This window comes from Amia ocellicauda, chromosome 4 (assembly GCF_036373705.1).
Source record: "Amia ocellicauda isolate fAmiCal2 chromosome 4, fAmiCal2.hap1, whole genome shotgun sequence".
NCBI lineage: Eukaryota > Metazoa > Chordata > Actinopteri > Amiiformes > Amiidae > Amia > Amia ocellicauda.
The window spans coordinates 38,386,095-38,412,886 of NC_089853.1; the positions used below are offsets into that span (position 1 = coordinate 38,386,095).

The following is a 26,792-nucleotide window of genomic DNA, read 5'->3' on the forward strand; positions in this document are numbered from 1 at the left end:
AAAGCCATGACTTTCTAATGCATTGGTAACATACAGCAACTAGAAGAATGACTTGGCTATCCTTTGAAAGACAGGTGCACCACTTCCCCTGTAGTCACACTGTTCCAGCTATTCTTGTCATGTCAATAGAGAAGAATCCTTTGATCAGAAGTATAATCGAAAGGATAGGAATCCAATTAAATAAATCTCCTCAATCTACAATGAAACTCACAAAATGTTAAGAATTCAGCCTGACAGGAATGATTTTGTTTTAAGCAAACACTGCAGTAACACTTGTCAGCCACACGGGGGAGCAGATGGATCAACTGACAGAGAAACCGGCATGGTCTGTGTGATGTGCATGGTGTCTCTTAATGTCAGTGTGCTGTGGCTCTCATCCTGTTCAGGGCTTGTTGTTCTGCAGCAGTTTGTAGCTTCTGTGCTCTTGCATGTTTGTGTGTCTGAATGTGGCGGAACACATTACTGCCTCTGAAACAGCCATTGCTCATGCAGTGACAGAAAAATACAGAGTGTTTAAAGGGGCGTGTTTTAGGCAATACAGTACTTATATACACTCACCTAAAGGATTATTAGGAACACCTGTTCAATTTCTCATTAATGCAATTATCTAACCAACCAATCACATGGCAGCTGCTTCAATGCATTTAGGGGTGTGGTCCTGGTCAAGACAATCTCCTGAACTCCAAACTGAATGTCTGAATGGGAAAGAAAGGTGATTTAAGCAATTTTGAGCGTGGCATGGTTGTTGGTGCCAGACGGGCCGGTCTGAGTATTTCACAATCTGCTCAGTTACTGGGATTTTCACGCACACCATTTCTAGGGTTTACAAAGAATGGTGTGAAAAGGGAAAAACATCCAGTATGCGGCAGTCCTGTGGGTGAAAATGCCTTGTTGATGCTAGAGGTCAGAGGAGAATGGGCCGACTGATTCAAGCTGATAGAAGAGCAACTTTGGCTGAAATAACCACTCGTTACAACCGAGGTATGCAGCAAAGCATTTGTGAAGCCACAACAAGTACAACCTTGAGGCGGATGGGCTACAACAGCAGAAGACCCCACCGGGTACCACTCATCTCCACTACAAATAGGAAAAAGAGGCTACAATTTGCACAAGCTCACCAAAATTGGACAGTTGAAGACTGGAAAAATGTTGCCTGGTCTGATGAGTCTCGATTTCTGTTGAGACATTCAGATGGTAGAGTCAGAATTTGGCGTAAACAGAATGAGAACATGGATCCATCATGCCTTGTTACCACTGTGCAGGCTGGTGGTGGTGGTGTAGTGGTGTGGGGGATGTTTTCTTGGCACACTTTAGGCCCCTTCGTGCCAATTGGGCATCGTTGAAATGCCACGGCCTACCTGAGCATTGTTTCTGACCATGTCCATCCCTTTATGACCACCATGTACCCATCCTCTGATGGCTACTTCCAGCAGGATAATGCACCATGTCACAAAGGTCGAATCATTTCAAATTGGTTTCTTGAACATGACAATGAGTTCACTGTACTAAACTGGCCCCCACAGTCACCAGATCTCAACCCAATAGAGCATCTTTGGGATGTGGTGGAACGGGACCTTCGTGCCCTGGATGTGCATCCCACAAATCTCCATCAACTGCAAGATGCTATCCTATCAATATGGGCCAACATTTCTAAACAATGCTTTCAGCACCTTGTTGAATCAATGCCACGTAGAATTAAGGCAGTTCTGAAGGCGAAAGGGGGTCAAACACAGTATTAGTATGGTGTTCCTAATAATCCTTTAGGTGAGTGTATGTTTTCATGTAAATAATTCAGACTAATTTCAGGAGCCTTCTGCAGCCCTGAATGGTGGTTTGACCATTACAGAAAGTGATTCCGTGCTCTCCAGTCCCAACACTGTACTGGGACTGCAGACCGTTCAGCCCCACTAAGCCGTGCACTGCCCTGAAACCCAAGAAAAGGTGAACACTTGACTCTGTGTGCTGGGGCAGTGCCATGCTCTCAATTATTAATGATCGTAAAAAGCCTGTTTTGGTCCTGATGCAAGGTCAACACTTCTCCAGTGGCAGACTATAATCTCAGTGCAAATTGCTCCTCGCAGGCCTTTGGTGGCAAAACATAACTGTCACACAAAGCCAGGCCCCTGTTAATTAGGCCTGGATTCAGTATAGGGCTTCCACAGGCAGGCAGATAAGGAAGCATTAACACAATAAACAGGCTCCATTGGAATTCCCATAATGGTTTTTCATTTCAGCTACTATGAATTATTTACGTCTGAGCCTCCTAATCAAAACATTATGGGCATAAATACAGCAGTGAAATAGAGTATTTCATTTAACATGCCATTAAGCAAAACAACAACAACAACAACAACAGCAGCAACCAGAGACGCAGGGCTGTTGGAATCGTTTTTACACAGCTGCTCTGAATGGAGAGATGGCTGCAGTCTCCAAGTGATACCCATCTCCTTCCTCTCTTGAAAACGTCTGCTGAACAGTCGTCCTCAGACCAGTTGTGATCCAGGCTGTGTAGTGCAATGGCTGGGTGCAGTGGAGCCAGCCGGGGGGGCCCCCATATGTATCAGAAGAGTCCCCACCATATGCTCACTCGTCCACTTCTTATTCAGGATGAAGTGAATGAAAATACATTCTGTTCATGAGTTTTTTATAGCTTAGCACTGACCTGCTTATTATTAACAATACATAAGAATACTACATCTCTGTGTGGGGGGGTTTCCTGTCATGCTCCTTTAGTTGTGAGCTCTTCTTCTTCTGACTCTGGCTTTGAACAATAGGCCTGTATCAGTCTATTTTGTTGCTTTTCCTCAGTACTAGAAAATGCATTGTATCCACCACACAAAGTAATGCTTCTGAAGGTGTGTGGGAAATAAATTCTGCCTGAGATATCCAATTCAGTACGTGACCTTTGGCCTCTGAGTGAATGTGACTTTGAATTCAGTCAGGAAGCTTAATTTCTTCTGCATCTTCTCAAGGCCTGGCCATTGCATACCATCCAGGTAGAATCAGCAAGGTCATGGAAGTGTTCTTCAGGATTATAGCTTCTTCTAAACACTTTTTTTCCCCTGTTTTTTTTTGTTAAGATGTAGCTGTTGGGCGTTTTCTGTCTGCAGCTGGTTGTTCTGTTGTGCGTTTCTGCGAGTCTTGCACTTTGATACCAGACGCATTCTCTTAAATGTCAGGATCTCTAGAGAATTGTTTACACACCTATCTGTGACAGAGCAGCAGGTTTCGTTTTGCTGATATCGGTTTACTTTTTCAAAATGCCAGATTTTGCATAAAGAAACATTTTTCTGTTCATGGAAAGATTTATTTTTTGGGAAGTTTGACATTTGTCTGTTGTTGAATTTCTCTGCATTTTAACAGCTTGTTTAGTTGTTCTTTAAATATCTTTCCTCTGAAACCAGGGCATGCTTGAAGCAGATGGTGAAATAAAATTAAGGTCCACAAACCTATAACCTGGATACATTTCACATTTTAAACTTCAGAATGAAGAAGCAAAACAAAACATTTTACACAGAGCAGCGGACTAGGGACATCGTCGCACTTTTGTACCATTCACACGCCCGAATTACCTCATTCATTCAATCAATTAATCAATCAACCAATCTATCCATTTTTATTTAGTATTGGGGTGAATTTTTGTTTTTGACTTCAGAGTAGACCTACATTGTGTAGCAACAAGGAGGTTACACCCAAAACATCGTAGGACCAGAAGCAACCGAGATGACTCATGCAAGACGGTTCAGTCGGGTCCGTTGGTTCAGGAGATTCGGGGATTGTGTGTCCTGCTGTAAAATGGTTTCCCATTGGAACCTTTTGTTAATGGCGGATTAAACTCCCTGAATGTTTTTTTATCGAGAATTTCATATTGAAAAGCCTCAGGGATTAAGTAGGATTAAAAAATAAAATCCAATCCAATTTAAGCCTAATCAGTTGCAATTGGAGAAACAAACAAATTGACACATTCACACACACACACAAACTAACAGAAAAGAGAGCAAGACACAAAACAACCAAAACCTCCCCAATAAAATCACTTGCACGATGGCTTCACTCATTGTGATGGACCTCTTTCATGTGTGCCGTACTGTAATTACTGGAGAGGGGGGATAATTATGACATAGCCCGTGCTTGCATTTCCCTCATTTCTTACTCAGCATGCCCCCAAACAAAGGACTGGCAAAGAGCTTCCAGACGTCCGGCTATTTAATGCGATCGGGCTGATTTAAATATTCAGAGATGCGGTTTGAGGAAAAAAATTAGCCAGAACGCTGATGTGGACAGAATGTTCCTATAATTACATTTCTCATTACAACGAAGCCTGGAGCATTGTATGGCAGTCTCAGCAGAGGTTCTGTCTGAATCTCCAGTAAAATATGTCACAGCTGTTAAGAAGTTCAGTGAAGCATTCGATCAATATATCATGTCGGGTACTGGCAGCTCACCTTTACTTACCGCACCTGTTTTAACAAATGGCGCGCAGTCCATATTTGCTTCTAGGAGGGGGAAAAGTGAAGTACGTGCCTGTTGCAACGTGGGGGGTTATTTTTAACTCTGAATGGCTCCAGTGCTGAACGCCAGCAAAAAGTAACTGAGAGCACAAATAAAATAACAGTCCCACTGGCTGCAAATGTAGCAAACTAGCAAGAAAGCAGCTGGGATGCTTTTTGAAACATCTGGGGAGAAAGTAAAGGGATACAAGGCAATGCAAAAACATGATTGCTAATGTGTCTTCTGTCTTGGAAAAACAGATTCATTTTTTAATTGTGTGTAAAAAAAAACCCCAAAAAACCCTACTCTGAAGCTTCTTGAGATTTAAGAGGGTGAAGGACGACTGTGCAGATAATGTGAGGGGGCAAGGGCTGCGGGTTGTGCTCTTCCGTGTCCTGTTAAAAGGAACGGGCGAATTGACAGCTTGTCTCTGACACTCTGCCTCTCTCGGAGGGAATAGGGGAACTTAATTGCTGCCTGTGCCATTCACCCTCCATCCCCAGGAATAGCAAACACCATTTCAACTCAGATGAGAGCAAATGCAATAATAGTAATAACGCCAAAGAAAAATTCAGAATTGTAGAACAAACTTCGCAGTGCTTTTTGTGTGTGTTCCAAAGATTAAGTTTATGGATGGAGAAAGACTGTTATTAACTGAGGAGAAAGTCTCTTGGTGTGCACTTAGAGCAGGCTCCCAGTGAGTAAGTGTGTGGCGGCTCTGTTGGGGGTAGGCTGCAGGCTGGTTCGCAGGATTTTTTTCCTGTCGTCTTAAAGACTACTCCTTGAATGTCTGAGGCATCTACGTCATCTCTCTTCTGTGTAAACATGAAATGCCTTGTGCCTTTTTCAGTGCTCTTGTCCGCCACACGTGTCTTGTTTTGATGTTCTTCTAGAGTGTTTTTTGGAGATGCTGACAATAACTTTGTAGCATAACTTGAATCTGATTGTGTTTGCTTCAATGTACTTCAATTTGTGTGTATACAGTACAAACACTCTCTCTCACACTCCCACACAGAAGAGAGACAGACCTTCACGTGTCAATCATAGCAGCGTCGTGTTTATAAACTCACCGATCACCACAGAACCGAACGACCAGGTGTTTGACCTGCATTGTCATGGGTCTTCAGGTCCTTTGGAGAGTAGCCAAGGTTTCTTTTGGTTGGAGTCATTGTTTGCAAAAGTTAAATGAATCATGTGGTCGGTCATTAAAGTGAACTGCGGCTGATTGAATGACTAGTGACAGCTGTGTGTAATTTCAAGGTTATTCCTTACAAAGAATAAATTGATTTTGTCACTAACGTTTGTTTCCATTATGAAACGGCTGTGAAAAGTTGGACATGTCTTGGCAAGTTCAAGATTACAATAACATTCACATGTACCATAACCTTCCTTGGTATTTATAGACAAAGGATGCGGAGAGGGTGTTTTTTTTACCCTCCTGTAGGTGATGAGCTATGCCACAGAAATGAGATGCAGCTCTATTTAGCTCAGTCTGACTCCGAGGGGGAATATAATCCACTCCTCAAAACACTCTGTAGTGTTCAGAGAGCCCTGCGTGTTTCAGGCAACCACACTCTGCCAGTTAGGGAGATCAGTTAGGACTCTGCTCGTTTTCTTACGGTGTCTCCAGTCCACTCTTCTTTGAAATGCAGCACAATAGCCAACCGCTCGATGTCCAGAACCGATACTTTGGATTTTTAGGAGTATAGATCCCAAATAAATATTACGATGGAGGGGAAAAAAAGGAAAGAAAGGACTTTTGAATAAATGCACATCTATACCTTTGTCATATTTGCATCCTTGTAGGGCCGGCAAAACCACTAGTCACCTGGGGCCCTTTAATTTTTTATCAAAAATATTGTGGTGAGGGGGGTGAACAATAAAATATAATTGGAACAGGAAGTTGGCAGCTCTTTAGCCTAAAATATCAGAGTGAAGAGGGGTTATGGCGATGGGCATCCAGGGAGACAGCTTGCCTAGGAATTCACTTACTATTGCATTGTGTCCCTGCTATAATAAACTAAATATGTTTAAAGTAAATACACCCTGATTTGTTTTCTAGAGGGACACACTATACCTGCTTGGACTTCAACTGCACCTGTCACCTGCTTTGAAATGACCGGAACAGCTTTTTGCCAACTGGAAGGATGAGATCACACCAGACAAAGACGCAGTCCTCGCTACCTCAGCCTCACCCCCTGCACCTGTTCAAGCAAAACATACAGAAAGAGGTACGCTGCAAATGAATCCCTACAATCGGGAGATGATCCATGTTGTTCCTCACAGTTTTATTTATTTATGTGTTTGTTTATTTATTTCAAATTATTTTGAATGAAGAGAGGTAGGAATCGCCTGTCCTGCTCATGGGGTGCTGTACGTCCACACTCAGTGATAATCCTCCCTGGTGTCTCGATCGAATCCCACAGAGATCGCTTAACCTGTTAAGTGAGTTAAAGCTTTATGATGAGCAATTAAGCTGCACATGTCTTCACCCCCCCCATTTTATTGTTTAATTTGATAGTCTGTGATGAAGTGCACATGTTAGCCCAATGCCGCGGCCCGGAGGAGTTCTGGTTTGCTATGTCTGTGTTAAGTGGCTTTCATTCTCAATAGGCCTGTGTGTGCATTAAAACAGCATGTGGTGCGCGGGGGGGATGGGGCAGTGTATAGTATTCTGTAAGTGGCACTTTGTCAGTATTGACCGGCACGATTCCCTGTAATTGGGCCCTGCAGAAGGTATTTAGCCTAGGGCCATGGCCTGATTGTCCTCATTTAGCATTAGTTTATTACTACTTTGGTGAATTTAAAGTGTGGGGCTTATCACAATTGTCCTGGGATTAGAGGAGATTCAGGTGGTTCAGAATTCAAATAAGAATATTTAAGCTCCTCTTCCTCTGAGAGGACTCGCTTCAGCCATTCCTAATGAAGCCAGCAGGAAAATACGGCAAGCTGGCAACGCGCAGCAGAAATGATCTTGGCAGGTAGAGCAGGAGATCTGGAGATGCCTGCAACACGTCCACCCCTGCAGAGCGCTCTGTACTGGACTGAGAGTCTGCGGCTGCGCTGGAATCATGTCTGTGAATTGATCTGCATCTCACGGTGACTGTATAGGGCTGTCGGTGCTGTAGTGACACAGGCCGCGATGCAGAAAGACCGCAAAACCGAGGCCCAGGCTCCTCCGCAGCGCTGACCCGCCCTACACACACTCTTGGGAAGTGCTGACGAATTTGACTCCGCCTCCCGCCTTTTCGAAAAACACAGATGTTCTAATGCTAAAAGTAATTTTAAAGATTATTTTAAGGGTATAGCAAAAAGTAAAAATTTATTGATTTCATGGGAAGATTTTTTTTCTTTCATTTTTTGTTTTTTCCCTATGAAGTTTTAACTTGAAATGAGAACGTGGCAGATGGGACTGAATGCTTTGCAGTGTAGGTGGTATTTTAACTGTTGTCTGGAATTGTGTAACAGACACAGAAATGCATTTAATGTGATTAAAAGGCTTAATTAACATGCAGTTTGTGCAGCTTGTTGTTCTCTGTATGCCTGAGCCGAACCATCAGCCTCTCTCTGAGTGTTACATCTCTGAGACTAATCAAAAGCTTTGATGAACTGGGACTCAAACAGCCCAATTTGTAGCTGCCTGCAAATATGAATGCATTACCTGTAAAGTATCCAAATGTTATTTTGAAAATGTAATTGGCTTTTTGTATAACACATATTGTATTATATTATACATCCGTCCTGAACAATACACAGTGTGAAGTTTTCTTTGAAAATGCAATTTTTTGTGTGTTTCTGCTGAAGTGATGTGCTTTCCTACCAGTTCACATCAGCTTAATATTAGCCATCTCACTTCACAGTGAGACGATATCTACAATGCACCATTAATCACAGCAATTATCTGATAAACTTTGCATTATTAAGCTGTTGCAGATCTCTTAATAATTGAAACGTGTAAATAATTGAAACTGAACATAGCTGTTAACCCAGAGAATACAACTTTTAATTTTTATTATTCCCTCCAAAGAAAACAATTGCATTTTATTATTTGGTTTATATTCCTCTTAAAAATGCTTCTTATACTTAATCAGCTTCGACAGCAGAGACTGTCCCAAGGTAAGCAAGCTTTACGGTATTGAATGTGCAATTTGTCATCGGCAGCAGGAAGTTTCGCCTTATTGTTGCTGTGGGGTTACGGTTCGCACCGCTGCTATTCGCTCAGAAAATTGATCTTTGCGTTTCGGATGGGGTTGCCAAATGCTCAGTAATCGTTCATTTGTTGCTTGTCTTGTTGGTGGACTCTTTGAATGTGGCATCCAGGGTCTCAGCAGCTCGGAGGATCTACCTGGTGCTTGCGATGACATGTTCCCTTCTGGAATGAGCCTGAAGCATGCTGGGGTGTATAGGAACTCATTCGTACACAGCGTTTCCTTTGTCTGGAGTTGGCCTGAATGGAGGCAGTATTCTCCCGGGGGTGCGCAGCGTGACGGTGAGACTCTGCACCCAATTGTGCATCGTCACTGAGTGAGACCCGACAGAACAACACGGCCCAGTTCTGCTCACTCATCCCTGGCCTCACCCCTCCTCCTCCTCAGCAAGGACATCATCAGCCCTTAAAAGCAGGCACTGGAGTCTTTATGTGCGCTGAGTCTCTGAGGGTCTTGGGGAAGGTGGGGGTTCACACAGGTGTCGAACACTCTTGAAGTACCGAGCTGTCACTGCCGATACACAGGCGGCTACTCTGTCTGAGACTTAGCCTCCCCTGTACCACAGTGAAACTAGAAGCCCGACACCCTCAGTAATTCTGTGTCGGAGCCCATTTAGTTAACTTCACAAGAAGCAAGAGAAGTGCAGTGGGTTGTGTTTTGGCAATTTGTTTGTTTATTGACAAATCATCATGTATCTGGTGTCGCACATAAAACTGCTATGACCTCCATTTCTAAGTGGATTCTGGACTGTAGTAGATGAGGCTGTAGTGAGAAATGGAAATTAAATATTGGACAGTTAAGCGAGTCAACACGAACCCTGCTCCAACTGCCGATGTGCAATTGGATTTTAATATGAAGAGCTCTTCTGTAATGCAGCCTGGCAAGATTTTGCACAGCTGGGAAATCAAGCGACACGCACACTTCAAATGGCATATAGACTTTCTACAACAGGTGAGGAATGCTTATGGGAGCCACTTTCAGAAGAATACAGAGCGGGAAAGCCAAGGAAATCTCAAAGTCCTGGCATACATGGGTGAAACCAACCTTGAACCATGGGTGTGATGATTTGAATATAAAAAACATTATGAAACTAAATGGTAAAACCTTAATACAATAGATATACATGTATTCTGTCTTGCCCGCAAAAAGATTACAACTTTTAAATGGGTTAAGATTTTGTATGAATTTTCCAGTTGATTTCTCATTACCGCAATGTGTCATCAAGAACATCTCCATAAATTAGTTTGAGGTCCTTATTTATGTACAGGTGCGCAAGCCCATTCGTTCTTTTGTCTTTCATTGTGGAGCAAAAATATGTTTTGAGTAGTTTGAAATGTGAAATTCCTGACCCGTGAACCTCAGGGTCTCAATCTGATGCTTTACAGATGAAAGTTTGCAATAAAATCATAGATTCTGCTCCAGTTTCACTTTCGCTACTGAAGCTGGATACCAATAAAATTGAGGTAAAAACATTAATGGAGATGGTTTAGCCACTCCGGTCTCGGAACTCAGGGATAATCTTGGGCATATTTAAAGAATCACAGTTTTTTTCATGAGCCCCCCTAAATGAAAATCCTCTATCCACCCCCAATACTTATATAATTATCTAGGTTTTTAAAGTCATTTAATCACCTATGGATATTATGTTTCCTTTGATATGAAACACAGAATACAGTTTTTTCACTTTCCTACACAATGGTCTTTTCCGTTTCATCTTTGGTATTATAGTAATACTATTAATTTCAGGGCCGACTTTAATGGTACCCTAGTCAAGATTTTGGATTGGCAACCCCAAATACCAGCTTAAGTAAAGCCATGGAGTGTGATTTATTATGAGAGTAAATGGTACTGAGGAGGGTCTAAGGGTCTTCAACTACAACTACATCAATTATCATGTTTATATAAATTCAAAAGTAGGCAATACTAGGCATAAAATCAAGTAATATATTTTAATGTCAACCCCCTGGATGGATGTTGGCCTAGGTGACCGCCTGTATAGCCTATGCCTGGAGCCAGCCCTGATTAACTTAAATTCAAAAAACTTTTCTAGTGCTTTATGCTTTGATATTGATGCTGCACCATATCTATAAATGGTAAACTGCTATTTGATTAACATGAAACATGAAATGAAATACTATTGCTCTTTACATAGGCTACTCAGTTACTCTCATTTCCAAAATATTCACTATCATTACTGCAACCTGCTTATCATTATCGAAATATGAAGTAATTTAATTATTATTACCTTAACTGCACCTTCAATTAAGCTTTCCATAATATAGACCAACATTTTGAATTAAGCTGTTGTAGGAACTCAACAAAATGTGGTAAAGTAATTAATTAAATATGAATTATCCCAAATGTGACGATCAAATTCTTGAGGTATATTTCGGTAATGAGAAAATCTTGAAAATATATTAATAAAGTAAAGAATGCTATTTTGCCCGTTACTATAGGTAGTATAGCTATAGTGTTTTATCATAGCAATCAAATCAAAAATCAAATTTCCCATTCTTGTGCTTGTGAAATGTTATTGCTTTAATGAGAAATTTAATTCACTTGGTACAAAGAAAGCACTAAAATGTATATATAATAATGTATATATAATTTTTAAAAAACTCAAAGAGGATCACTCTGAAATGAGAATTTAGTGAGAATCACCCATATACTGTGCCTTCCTCTCTGTGTTTTTGTTTTTGCAATTCTCGTATTTATGTACATGCACACACACTGACACATACACACATTCACAAAGTGTTAAAATGTTATTGATATTTGGACCAGTGTATTTAGAAAACCTATATGCAATGACTGTGCGGTGTAGCTAAATCCAAAATAAAATGCTTACATTTAGAAATTAATTGAAAGGATGGCTGGGCTCTGGTAGTGCGCCCTGTGAGATACCAGGGAGGAAGTTTCACATGCAAAGATTTTACGTTGGTGGGAGCTTCATAAACCATGTGCGTCAGTCATCCAATTTGCTCTTCCGATCGTCCGATCGATTTCCTTTGAAGAGAGGGAGACCTGGGTGTCCGCCCTGGTCTCTGGTTCCCAATCTGCCTGGAGGGCCAAACTGTGCTCCCCTCTCCTCCCTCAGGTCTCATGTACTGCTGCTCTCTCTACATCCTTTGCTGTCTCTGCCTCCATCTCCCGGCTATGAAAAAAAAAAAAGAAACATTAATTGGTATTCAGTCATACTCTTCAAGGGGGGAGGACAAGGAAACGCCGGTAAGATGGCTCTGTGTTCGCAATGCGCAAACAGCACTTGTTTTTTCTTTATAAACAAGGAAAAGGTGGGACAGACAGTGTTAGTTCTGAGAGATGCCCACTCCGCAGGGATAGGGGGGAGGTGACCCAGTGTCCACTCGCTGCAGGGGTCACAGCTGTACCAGAACATTCTGCATGCTGATGAGACAACAGTATGTTTGTATGTATTCAAGTATGTATTTCGATGTATTTTCTTTGTGTTCAAGTATCTAGAATCCTGCATTCACCCCTCTGGAAGGTGGTATATTAAGCTGGAGAGACACCTGTCTGTTCCCTCTGCCACCATTTTACTTACATGGTAATTGGCATGATGGTAGTTGGCAATGCTCTGTTGAATATGCCAGAATTAGTTTTTCACATTTTGGTTTTAATTGAAGTTTTTGGTTAAAACAATCACGAACTTCAAGCATTGTGGGCAGGACCATCCCGGATGTGCATTGTCTTTTTTCCATATGCCTCTCAAAGTATGCCGGCACAGAACGGAGGAGTGAATCCAGGGATGGCAGTCTGCCCTGACACGTGTGCCCAGAATTTGTTGGGGATTTGATTTGCTTTGTGAGAAGTTTCTTCTTCTTCTTTCCACCACAGAAGGAATCCGTTTCAGAAAGACCACATTGATGCTGTGGATGTGAGTGACAAAGTGTTGTATATTTATTAATAATTAAACAGAAGAAGAGAGAGCGCGATGCATCTTCACTAAGGACACAGTTTCTCAGCCTGGGCCTTGATGGAGTGATACAGGCCTGAACTGAACAAACTCCCTGACTTACACCTCTACCCACACACTCACAGATTTGTGCTTGCCTTCTTTTCATCACGTCTGTTCTGTCTTCTGTCTGAATATCTTCACTTGGATCCTGCCCCATGCCCTTCTCCAAAAACAAAAACAAAAGCAGGAGCAAAACAAAGGTAGTTGGGGTCAAAACCGGGTCGTTTTTGTTATTGCTGCTTGTTGGTTGTTTGTAAGTCCTGTAAACTCTGCTTCGGAGCGGATCATCGTTGTTGTAATCTACAAACCCTAGCTAGGTTCTGTATCGGTATCTTGCCCTTAATAATGAGTGTTGATACAATTTATCTGTCATTTTACTGTTGTACAGTCCGCCTTAAATCGGAGATGTAACTGACTCCTCCGACGGATTCGATATTTGCCAGACAACCTGAAGAGTCTGAAACTCTCGGCGGGGAGCCCCCTGTGACAGGCGGATCAGAGAGCTGTGGACGTTGTCAGGAGAGGGAAAAAAAAATAACTCAAAGATGCAGAGGGAAAGATCAAAGGCCAGGGGGGAGACAGAATGGGTGGGCGGCATCCGTACATGTGACATCCGTACATCACTCCTACCCTGCACCCTGCTGCACCCCAGGCTTGTGTCTTTCACAGCTGGGGGGGTGAAGAGGTGCGGGGAGGGCGGTGCAGTGTGCCAAGGCCTTCTGTTAGAGTGGGAGACAACTCTCGGGTGGCGACGCACACAAACACACATAGCTTAAATCTGAAGCTTACTTTCCAGTTTCAGGGGCTGAAAATGCTATTTTCCCCAGGCCACTGTCCATGAGACTGACGGAGTCCTTGGAGCTGGCAGAGCTATTTGATTCCTTCCCCTGGTTAGTGTATCAGCTCTGTCAATAATTTACAACCACAGCTCCGGCCTTTTCCATTCCCCCGCTAAGAAGATTCAGCTTTAGTGTTTGGAAGAAATATTGGAGGTGTCTAGGAGACTGCAGTATTGGTTGATTCATCTGTTATAGTTTACTACAAGTTTTTTTTTTTCTCTCTAACTTTAGTTTTTGTTTGTTAAGACTGCTCTGCTCCTGATGTGACTGCACACAGCTGTGGCCTGACCCTAGGACATGCAGGGCTGGCACTCTGAGCTGCCGGTGGCTCTGCCAGTCTGGGCTCACTGCTGCAGAGACTGGAGAGAGGGCTGTGCCAGTGGACTATCTGGCACAACCTTCAGCCTGGCACCGGAGAGGTGGGCTGTCAGTCAGTCAGAGGGCATTGGGGACAGAGAATTGTGGATTCTGCAGAAGGCGGGCAGAATAACACTGCATTGACACGCTGATAATACACTCCCAGAACCATGATTTATTGTGCTGCCCAGCATCTGTGTCACGGGTGATGCTGGATGCCAAGCCTCATCAGCAGGTTCTCACGATTCCATTTTTTATTTTTTTAACTTTTCTTGATCTGTGTTTCTTTTATTTAAGTTAAACTGTGTCCATGATTTTGAAATTAACATAAAGAAAAACTAAAAATATATAATTGATCTGATTCTTGATTCAGTTTACTCTTGTACGGCATATGTACTGCACTCTGCCTTTTTAAGGAGCTTAGTTTTTTCTTATATAGATATGTTATTTGTTTATTTTTGTGGTTTGTTTGTATGTTAATTTGTTTTAAGTATATAGTGGTCACTGTAAGGGTTGTAAGAAATTATGCACAAAGTGAAAAAGGATCAGACTGCAAGGTTTCAGTGCATTTACATAAAGAGTCCCAGAAGTGCAGAGCAGGGGGTTAATAATGGGATTAAGGTCAATGCAGTGATGTTAAATTTGATTTTCTCTCGCTTGGAAAGGCACCGAGTGTTATATTTAATTCTGTTTGTGCGGCGCGGCGCCCACCGCTCGCCTGCTGTATGATTTCCCCTGACCTCATTCAGAGCACAGGGTCGTGGCTGGGCTCCGCGCTGGGTCTATGGAGCGCTCTGGCCTCGAAGCTCCAGCACCAGCAGAATACTTCTTTCCTTTTCCTTCCTTCCTTTCCAGAAATACTGTGCAAAGTCAGCCGCTGTGTTCCAAGTTGTCTTTTCCCTGGTAAATACGGGTGTGCCAGGAGGACCTCCAGCCAGTCTGTTAGACATGAACATGGGGCTGTGTGCGTCAGGGCCCAGTCTGGAGCAGCATTTGCGTCTATGTCATCTGTATTGTTGTGTTTACTCACTTGATGTCTGAGATGTCTCCTTTACAACCGACTCTGGTCTGGGATTTATGCCTTACAAGCAGTAGATGCTTGTTGGTAGTTGATAAGACATCCAATTAAACGACCTAGCGTTTACTTTCACGGCATCAATGCAAATTAGGAGAGTTCATGAACATATGCAGTAGAGTAGTTTGACAGGTCACCATTGCTTAAATTGAATCGCTTAATGCTATATATGTGTATATATTATTTTTTATGCTCCAAACCATTGAAATGCAAGGTTATGTAAGTTTTTATTGAAATTAAACACTTTAAATGCTTCACATGAAGTGCTTACTTGTACTGCAGACCAGAGATAAACCAAGTCCAGCAACTAAAACCTCACACAGAATTGTACCTTAAAGAGAAGAGTCTGAAATGCAGTGACTGCCCAGCTAACACACAACATTGCCACATTGTGTGTTAGCAGGTTGGGTGCTTTCGGTCTGTTTGTGATGAGCTCAGAGAATGGGACTGGTTCTCAGTGCAGCGTGAGGGATGTAATAGCCGCGCGCCGCCCCCCTCCCTCTGCTGCTATTCACCTTCACTGTTATTTATTGGGAGCCTGTTCTGTATGATTTGAAAAATATATGGCTACGTGTGCTTAACATTTTTAAAGCCATTTCTTTGTGAAATGAGAAAGGGGGGAAAAAAGAGAGCTGCCAACCGTCAGACACCTTTGATTATACCGATGTTATATTAATGTAGATGTGAGCTGCCTCATGCATTTTCGCATGCTTTACCACCGCAATTTCACACATCATTCACAGCACCAGGCCGCTGCTACTCTGCTGCCCATCTAGGCCTCTCCACAAGTGATCTCAGAGCCGATCGACGCAGCCTCACACGGCAGCGGCCCTCCAGCCTGTGCTCGTACAGGCCTGGGCTTTAGAGTTCGGCAGCCCAAGGTGAAGGACCGAGAGTGCGGGTCTGGCCTTTAACAAGAGCAAACAGCCAGAATCCACAGACCTGAAGGAAGAGCACTGTGTAGTGTGCTCCCATAATGCTCCTGGTATTTGCGTCTGCTACGTATGTGTCTGCTTAGGCTAATGCACTAACTAGGTGTGCGTACCTCTGTGAGTCGTCCACTGATGGTGTGAGAAGCCTTTACTCTGTTGGCAGGAAGGTCTGGGGTCTGCCGTTAGACTGTACCGACACACTTGCATATGATTAGAGGAAACAAATGAACAAAACGAACAAAGAAAAATAAACCTTTCCAAAACCTTCGTATTGACTTGACAGAGACTGTGGCGAGCAGTGATGGGGACTAGCCCAGTGATGGCATGAATCTGTGTTTTTGGGAACCTGCTCTTTGCTCTGTAATGTGCAGTTTGCAGTGTCGGTGTTTGCACAGAGAGCACAATGAAATTAGTCTTTTTTTTTTCTGGTGGGGGGTGTATGGGGGTATTTATTTATTTATTATCTCTGCTTATTTCAAAGGGGTGGAATTGTATCCTCTTTTGAAAATAGCTTTCCGAGATTATCTCCTGCCTGCGCTTACAGTAAAGCAGAACAAAAGAAGGAGACAGTGTTTGTGAATCCGTGGTGATGCAGCCTGTCTGAGTCTCTTCTTGTTTGTTCACTTGATTTCATTGAGTCTCTTGCTCCTCCTCTGTGCTGCCTGCAGTGACCGTGCATGCTGCTCTGTGATACGCTTATGCCACCAAGTTTTGAAGTGATTATAAAAATCACACGCACACACAAACACGCACACACACACACACCTGCATTTATTGAGCACTACAGCAGGTCATCCCTAATTAATATAAATAACATAAAAGACCGAAATAATTATTTTTGCAGAGATATCTCTGTGATGTTACATTTAAGCTGCATTCCCACTCTGTGTGTGGTGCGCTTCCCGCAGAGGACCGAATTCACATTTCTGCCTCATGCTGGTACTTTATCTGACGGCCTGCAACCCCGACTTCAGTCCCTCGGTGTTTGCAAAGTAAAGGTCAATGTACTCCTTTGCTTTCTTGTTTCCTTTCTCCAATTTTTGCCATCAAATGGTATAAAAATAAATAAAATAATAGCAATCCATTATCATGTATGTAAACTAGTACTGGTAGGACACAAACGAGACATGAAATTAACTAAATAAACAAACGGCAAATTAATAAATAAAACTGCAGTGGATTATATGAATTAGGCTTGTTGCAGTGTCCCATGCCAGGCTGACATGAAAAGAGCCTATTTATACATACCTACCTAGGTGTCCTTTTGTAAACCTCAGCCTGGACAGGCCTGAGTCTTTCACAGCTGGATGCATGTACACCCTAAGACCACCCTAAGTGTGATAACATCTCTGTGCAGATCCCTTGAACTCGGAGGCAGTGGGGGGGCTGTTGGGAGACTCTGCACCACTTCCAAGCCATTTTATGGTCTTGTGTTGAAGTATGGGCTGCTTCCTGTGATGGTCACAGACGTCTCTTTGTGAACACAGCTGCCTGCCTGTCTATCAGTTGAAGTCCGTTTGCTGTAATTTAATTTTAGCGATTTCCCTCTCTGAGAGTGAAACTCTGACTTTTGTCACAAATCAAACCAGCTGTTTTGTGCTGCCAGCGTCGGATTGCATTATAAATAATTCAAGCTGACGGGATTGTGGCGTGCCTGTGTCATGGTTTTGAATTTGGAGAAAATTTAATTTAATACCAGCAGGGGGAGACAACATGATGCAGAAAGTATATGCTATTTTTGCTATTTTTTCATTTTCATTTCCTTCCCTCCTGTAGTCTAATGCCCTACAGCAATCCTGTTGAGTAAGTTGAGACATTTTATTAAAATAAGATACTGTAAAAAGAAAATCTCCTCAATATTTCCTGGGGCACAATGGATTGTTGTAACTGTTTCACATCTTCTTAATTTCATTGGAAAAATCACATGTACACTTTAACTGAATACATTCCCAATTTTCTTGGTTTGTTTTGTTTTATACGTCTTAAACTGGAAGTAAGCATCCAGAATTGTCTGTCTGCTGCGCGGTGGACAGCTCTAGCTCTTGGCATGAGGACTTGCATTAGCTGGAGCAGTCTGACAAATCCTAATTAAATTCCTGAAATCCCTCAACCTTCATCATTGTGCAGAGAATTTCTCCTTCATCTTGGGATGGATTTAGTGAGAGGATGATCCCATCCCCTCTGTCGACAGCCCTCTTCTGGGCTCAGCATAATCATTTTACCCACTGGAAGAAAAATTCCTTGAAAATAGAGACTGTTTCCCTGCACTCATTGCAGCTCCGGTGTCGGTCATGCCTGAGAGGGTGCCCCCTGCAACCGGCATGTGTGAGGAGCAAGGCGAAGACTGTACAGACTTGATGGACGGATGCAGCTCTTTAAAAAGCAGAGGGAGAGATTAAAGAATCTGTAATGTTCTTTAGAGATTACTGTCTGGTATTTCTACCAACACACCAAATAAGTACCCCACAATGACATTAACCTTGTGCAGCCTGGTGAGCTGAGCCCTGGCTTACAGATAACTACGCCTTAGCCAATGTGTACTACTCGGGGAGATAACACTAATGAGCCTGCGGCAAACTTCATTTGTAGATGGTTTCTTGGTTATAACTGCTTTGAAGGGGGGGCTTGTTTCCCCAGACATTCTTTCATAAGAAGTGGGGGGCATTGTTTCTCTTCAGAAGCAGGGAAAGTGAAGGAGAGAGCTGGGAACCACTGCGCTGCTCCCACTCCCCTTCACCGTCTCTGAGAAGCCATCCAATATCCACTCCTGTGCATGAAAGAATGTGAGTCCATTGTAATGATTGCTACCCCAGCATCCACCAAGAGTATTTGTACAGAATGAGATTGTTTTGTCTTATTAACTGGTGGGACAAAAGCTAAATTATCTTCTCCTCCTCCACCTGCTTCTCCTTCTCCAGTAATTATGATGATAATAAAGTAATGCTTCTGGAAAGGTTCAAGAAAGGCCTCTGTAAAAAGTGCTGTCAGGCTCAAACCCAGCTACAGGTAGCACAGTTATTCGCTGGCAGCAGGACGGTGCAGGAGCTGATCGCGAGTGACCCTGTCATGTTCCTCGTTGTTAAAACTCTGTAGTTTCAGACGAGACGTACTTTCTAGCCATGCGTTGGCTATGCAGCCGCCGGAGAAACTTTTGACTGACAGAGCAGCCTGGGAGCAGCTCATTAGGAGCAGTGCCACAACTGCTCCTCTCTTCTGCTTTCATTACATTCCCGGACGTCATAGAAACATTTTTTGAAGTGCACGTTTCGAAAATCGTGAAATGGGACAGGAGGGCAAAGGTACAAAGTGAAGCGGGAGGAGGAGTGAGTGATGGGGACTCTCAAAGGAGCACTGCTGCATTGCAATGAAGCATTGTGGTTCTCTGCAGTAGTTATTATTATTAAGTTATTTATTGTTGTTGTTCTTATTATGTCATTAAACAAACGATGCCCACACAACATTACAAGGGTAAAACCATAGTATGGAAAGCAATCCTCCACACAATACAATGCAAACTGCTCGAACTTCTGATTTAAATTTCAAGGGGGGGAAAGCTGAGAAAAGACAGGCAAGTCACTGAAAACTCACTTTGCTTCCAAAATAGAAACAGAGGTCATCACAATCCAAGGCAGAAAATGGTTCTAAATTATTTTATGCTGGTATGTGAAGGAACAAAAGTGCTTAACTCCAAATATTTCAGTAGAGCACGCTGCTGCCATCAGTCGGAAACCATTCTGGCAAGACTGTCACATCCTTGGAAGCCCCGGGCGTTTACCAGGCAAGCTGAATTCTGCAGTGGGAATGGAACGTGTAGGACACTTGAAAATAAATAAATAAATAAATGTGTTTCCTAAGCAGTCCTGCATGATTAGGTATTCTGATACTTCACTGTCCTTGTGCTGCTGCATGCTTCAGTGCCCTACAACCCCTTACAACACACACACACACACACGCACACGCACCCACGCGCACACACACTTCTTGCCTGACAACACTTGGTCAGTCCGGGAGAGCCGGAGCTCTTGGCTGGCCGATGCAGCGTGACTGACGGGCTGAAGAGAAGGAGAGACGTGAAATATACTGCTATATAGGAGAAGACCTCCAGAAACAACATTGAAATATACTGCTGTATAGGGGATGATGAGCTGGACATCTAAACTATGATGGGAAGAACACTAATTAATGCACCGAGAGATTAGCAGATACTGTGTTGAAAATTAGCTGCACACATAATGTTGTCACTTAGTCTTCAGTAGAGACCAGTAGTGGAGGCTGCCTCTGTATCTGGTCTGCAGTTGCTAGTTTGTTCCTGGAAATTGACATCATTGGTGTAACTGCACTAGGCTTATGCTAACTGTGTGTCAACACTACAGGCCTCACTCTCAAGCTCCTGGCAGAGATGAACCCATTACCAGTCAGGGGCCTCAACCTGTTGACCCTGTCTGTGAACTCTGACCCTGGAAAGGGTCAGTAGTTAACAAAATCAGTTAGAAAGTTGAATAATAATAAACAAAACAAAATGAGCCACCACCACCAATCATGCACCCCTCTCCCCTGCCTGGAATTAATTCTGTATTATTTTAATTTTAGTTTTGGCCCAAGACTGAGAAATTGCTGGCCCAGGGAAGAGTAGCAGATGGCTGCTATTTACCCAGGCTGGTGATGAAATCATATTTGAGCTCAAGGTTGCGCTGTGCTGGGGAATGCAGGGGAAGTCAGTAGGAACTGCATATTACTGTCTTAATCTCCAGCTTGTCCTCACATTCACCACATCCAAAGCTTTTTTAAGTGATGTCTCCCGACCCTGTGTTATTGGGAATCCGATCTTCACGTTGCAGCAACCCCCAACCCACCCCCCACCCCAATCCATCATTTTCTGAGGAAAAGCAGGGGTCGACGGAGGAACATTGGAAAGCTGTGTACGGCATGCACACTGTCACGTCAGCCCTCCCCGAAATAAAATGAATAAAACAAACAAAAACAAAACAGAGACGTGATGCTGGACTTCGTGTTGCCACCTGAAGTTAGTGTTTCCCCGTTCTGCGCTTGGTTCAGACTAGATAAGTTGAGGGCTCTGCAGAAGACATGTCATGATCCAGGAGATGACGGCTGTGCGAAAACTTGATTCTGGTTCAAGTTGCATTGAAGAGGTGTTTTGTTTTCAAACTTACACAGTATTATCTGTCTATGACACAGCAGTCAGTCCAAGTGCAGCATAAGACCTACTTGCTCTGCTTTGCATCCTTGGGAGTTTAACGAAATAGAAGACCGATTCCAACTGACTCAGCAGAAGGAGATATAAACCATGTAATCCCCCGTTTTTATTCTGATCTGAAACCCCTACTAAATATGCCGAAGTCTGCTGTGTAATACTGTTTCAGCTCAGCCTCCTGGGATTGCCCTGTGCGCTCCTATATCAGTGAATGCCAAGTGTGTCGATGGGCTATGGGGATCATCCCATCAATGGGAGGTTCATTTCAGCATAAATACATTAATCATTCTGCTCTCTGTGTGTACCAACATAAATGAAAGCAGATGTTTTTTAAATTCAAGTGCATCTAGATTTGGTGCTGTCCAAATTAGTTTATGAAGGTTTCAGAAAGAAAACAGAAATCTGATTTATTTTTTTTGAAATACTGCAACACGAAAAAGAGCCGTTCCATCCCAGGGCCACACACCACAGAACTAACATGGATATAATTAATTTTCTTCTATTTTTTTTCTCTCTCTCTTCTTAAGACACTACTAGGATTCCTGTAAACGAATGCGAGTAGCCAATGCTAAGTATATTAGCCTTGCACAGAAATCGTGCATTGTGTGCTGGCTTCGCCTTTTTCACTTAGAGCTCTCTAAACGCTTAGCTGTGTTATGGAGAATGCCATGCAATATATAGCCTGTAGCACTAATTTGCAAGTTTAATGCAGCTAACAGACATTGACGCTTAAGCACTTCTGTAGTCTTGGCCAAACTCCAGGCAAAGAGTATCTCTTAAAACCCATATGGTAAACTAGAGATAGAGGAAACAATGACAGCTGTTCACATTTCCTTTCCACTCAACTGCAGGTCACATGCTCATATGTTCTTAAGATGCTTCATTAACTCATAGTGTACAGAGACTGGTGCCCTCGGGGGCTCACTGTAATGAAGAGTCTTCAGAGTTTTGCCAGATTTAAACTTTCGTCCTGGTCTGCCGTGTGTGAGTCACTGTTGTCTGCTGTTCAGGCGAGAGGGTGGGTGTTTTTGTTTTGTGTTTTTGACTGGCTTTATGGACTGCACCTCAGACACAACACAACACAACACAAAGATAGCTGCATGATGTCACTGCCCAGGGGAGAGTGGTGTGATATTTTCAGTTTGATTTCCCTCCCCGGGAGGTGCTGACATCAGTGCGAGCGTGTAAACACTGGAGGAGGCAGGGGCGGCGATAATTGATACAGTAGAGGGATCAGAGGCTGCGATTCTTATACTGCGCAGAACAAACATACACATAAGCACACAATCCTCCAGCACGAGCTTTTAGACACAGGGAAAAAAACAACATGATCTACACTTTCTCCGACCCAGTTTTAAATTCTCAGTGAAGCATTTTTCACTTAAAGATTCCCCAGCGCACATGACAAGATGCTTCATTGTTTCCATGTATGGATCCTAATTAATATTAGCAAGCGCTGCCAGCAGCCACACAAGCCTTTTGCAAATTAGCACCCCACGTCTCCCCCCGTGTTCGAGCTGCCCTGCGAAGGGGGCGGCAGGATCACACAGCTTGGCAATGAAATGGAGGAGCATGTTCTGCCTTCCCTCCCAGGGCAATACATTCCCTGATTCTGGCCGCACTCTGAGATGCAGAGTGATTGTATTTTCAGCCACACAGCTGCAAAGAGTGAGTCTGCAAAAATGAAATGCAAACAAATTATAAGTGCTCGCTGTGGCGATGCACACAGCCTTTCTGATATTCTGACGGAAGCCAGGAAGACTTGTAAGAAATATGTTTTTTCATTTTCTGAAGGCAAAATTGCTCTGTAAATTATATATTTCTCGTTGGAGAGGATAACTTGATATATATATATATATATATATATATATATATATGTATGTATGTAGATGGAGAGTAAAAGAAAAACTATAGGATGGCAGGTTGTTTTAGAATACAATAGATACAATTTTAGAATTCATCTTGGGTTCCACGGCTTAAGGCCCAGGCCTAATGATTGTCTCCCCTCCAGGAAGTATCATTTTATGAAGTTGGGAGGATGGAACATCATCAGCCCTTGGGTGTCAGCCCTCAGGGGTGGGGGTGCATTTTGTAATTGTTAAATTGTACTTCGTATTGATTATACTACTGCACTTTTGTAAAGCTTGTGTTAACTGTAAGTCACTCTGGATAAGGTAATCTGACAAGAAATTAATTAATGATTTACCCTCTGGGGTGAGGTGCCTCTTCAGCTCTCCAGGGTGAGGGACAGGATGCCTCGTTAGTCCCTCTGAGGAGAGCTATTGCTGGAAAACAAATGGAGATATTGTGCTCAGTTACTGATAGTGAGATGCAGGAGATGACAGGATGATATGCACAATGTATGTCCATGGCACACCGGTACATTATAGGTTATGGTCACTAGTAAAACAGAGATTAATATGTATATATTTATTTTTCAAGTCGAGAATCAAAAGGTGGACGGGACATTTCATGTAACCATGGGGAACTCATGAACAATATTTTTAACTCCCTCCCTCTGCCTGCTTTATCTGGTACAGCGCACAGACATCCTGCCTCTTTTTGCCGATTCACCTGGGACTCCTGTCTGACTCATGAGAGAAAAGCTGTTCTGTCTTAATATGATTATTAATATGAATTTGGCTTCATCGATCGACGTGCAGTAAGCTAGCAAAGCTCTGGAATAATGAAAAAAAATTAAATATTAAGTTTAAAAAATGTGTATGCATCATAAAATGGCATAGGAAAGGTCTGAATACTTTTGCAAGGCTCTGTATGTATTTATGTATGTATGTATATGCATGTATATATATATATATATATATATATATATATATACATACAGTTAGGTCCATAAATATTTGGACAGTGACACAATTGTCATCATTTTGGCTCTGTATGACACCACAATGGATTTGAAATGAAACAGTCATGATGTGCTTTAAGTGTAGACTTTCATCTTTAAATTGAGGGTAGATACATCCAAATTGGGTGAACGGTGTTGGAATTACACCCATTTTTTATGTGGTCCCCCCAATTATAGGGGCTCAAAAGTATATGGACAGACTAACATAATCATGAATTAAATTGTGAGTTTCAATACTTGGTCGCAAATCCTTTGCAGTCAATGACTGCCTGAAGTCTGGAACCCATAGACATTAGCAGATGCTGGGTTTCTTCCCTGGTGATGCTCTGCCAGGCCTGCACTGCAGCTGTCTTTAGATCCTGCTTGTTCTTGGGGCGTTTTGCCTTCACTTTTGCCTTCAGCAAGTGAAATGCTGCTCAATTGGATTCAGGTCAGGTGATTGACTTGGCCATTGCAGAACATTCCACTTCTGCACCTTAAAAAGTCTTGGGTTGCTTTTGCAGTATGCTTTGGGTCATTGTCCATCTGCACTGTGAAGCGCCGTCCAATGAGTCTTGAAGCATTTGACTGAATCTGAGCAGATAATATAGCCCTTACACTTCAGAATTCATCCTGCTGCTTTTGTCAGCAGTCACATTATCAATAAATACAAGGGAACCAGTTCCCTTGGCAGCCATACATGCCCATGCCATAACATGCTTCACAGATGAGGTGGTATGCTTTGGATCATGAGCAGTTCCTTCCCTTCTCCTTTCTCTTCTCTTCCCATCATTCTGGTGGATCTTTGTCTCATCTGTCCATAGGATGTTGTTCCAGAACTAAACAGGGTTCTTTAGTTGTTTTTTTGGCAAACTCTAATCTGGTCTTCCTGTTTCCTGTTTACATCTTGTGGTAAACCCTCTGTATTTACTCTGGTGAAGTCTTTCTTCTCTTGATCGTTGACTTTGACACAGATACGCCTACGTCCTGGAGGGTGTTCTTGATCTGGCCAACTGTTGTGAAGGGGTTTTTCTTCACCAGGGAAAGAATTCTTGTCATCCACCACAGTTGTTTTCCGTGGTCTTCCGGGCCTTTTGGTGTTCCTGAGCATACCAGTGCGTTCTTCCTTTTTAAGAATTTACCAATAGTTGATTTGACCACACCTCATGCTTTTGCTATCTCTCTGATTGGTTTGTATTGATGTATAATGTATAAGGCAAAACGCTCCAAGAACAAGCAGGAACTAAAGACAGCTGCAGTGCAGGCCTGGCAGAGCATCACCAGGGAAGAAACCCAGCATCTGGTGATGTCTATGGGTTCCAGACTTCAGGTAGTCATTGACTGCAAAGGATTTGCAACCAAGTATTGAAACTCACAATTTAATTTATGATTAAGTTTGTCCAAATACTAAAATTGGGTGTAATTCCAACACCGTTCACCTAATTTGGATGTAATTACTCTCAAATTAAAAATGAAAGTCTACACTTAAAGCACATCATGATTGTTTCCTTTCAAATCCATTGCGGTGGCGTACAGAGCCAAAATGATGACCATTGTGTCACTGTCCAAATATTTATGGACCTAACTGTATATTCATTTTGTTCAGGAGAACTATATTTTCAAGGCTCTCTGTGATAAAAGGGGGAGGTGAATATTATAAAAGCCATGTGTTTATTCTCTGTGGTGTTTGTTAAGTGGCTAGGGATGCTGTGGCCATAATTGGTACCATTCTGTGGAAATAAATATATAAATGTTCGCTTATGAGACATTAAGGTTTTCAGGACTGGGTTTTTGTCGGTTTTTATATGCCAAATAACTCCTGCAGTAATTATGTATCGCAGTGCCAGCAGGGAGTACCCTGCGCACAGAGATGGCGCATTTGTTTTAATTGCCTTTCAGGCAGCTTCATAAACACTGAGCACTCGCTCTTCCGTGCCTCTGGACAGCGTGCCATTCACTCCAGCAGCGAAGCCACTTTGCTCCTCACGCCTGCTTATGAGTCTGCTAGTTTTTAATTGTCCTGCAGATGTAGCTATCCTGAGGTTGTGCACTATTGTGGGCAGATCCTGTAAGGGTCTCCTCACTCACGGGGGGTTCCAGCTCTCCATCCTTCTCTAACCAGTCAAAGTTGTGGTCTAATTTGCATCACAGACTATGACAAACAAACTGTCATTTTTGCACTTTGAGAAAGTCACACACGGTGTGGGGGCTGGGGGGGTGGGGGGTACACAAGGGTGGGCGGAAGTCAAGTCTGTCATTCCCGCAGAGAGACACTGTCGTCTTGCTGTGCCTGGTGATCATCCACATGCCTGTCATCTCAGCTGCTGCAGACTTAATCACCTGCAGCCACGGTGCAGGGGGTGCCTGTGCGGCAGCATTAAACTTTAATATCATGAAGGAAGCTGCAGGGAAAACAATTAAGTGACTTCCTTTGATGCACCTGTAAACTTTTTCATTTGATACATGTGGACCTGTTCCAGGGAGCTGGTGCAGGAGATGGCAGATGGGGATGCACAGCCCATTGCTGCTGTAATTAAGGCCAGCATTTTTCTGCATGTGTTTGTTTGTTTGTTTATCTCCCATCTCCTCCTTTTAACAAGGCCAGTTTATGACAGGTTGTTTTCATTGTACATTTGGAGCTTGATAAATAATCCGGAGGTAAATAGAAAACATTAATTTGTATGTTAAGCAGTTAATCAGATAAGACCTGTCACATTAATGAAACATCCCAGTCTCAGAGCTTTGTGGTTTATTGGACTTGTTCTTTTACTGACCAGTTTCTTTCTCCCAGTAAATCATAAATATGTAAGTATTTAATATATATATATATATATATATATATATATATATAAACATA

The 26,792-nt window shown here is 42.8% G+C and overlaps 1 long non-coding RNA gene across 1 annotated transcript in view; it reads left to right on the forward strand.

Annotated features, from left to right (window-relative positions):
- Positions 1-8,242, forward strand: part of LOC136748894 (uncharacterized) — a 52,277-nt gene extending 44,035 nt beyond the window's left edge. Inside the window, exon 3 of the long non-coding RNA XR_010816651.1 lies at positions 6,554-8,242. This is a non-coding gene — a long non-coding RNA (uncharacterized LOC136748894). The remainder of the gene's footprint in view (positions 1-6,553) is intronic.
- Positions 8,243-26,792: the final 18,550 nt, after the last annotated feature.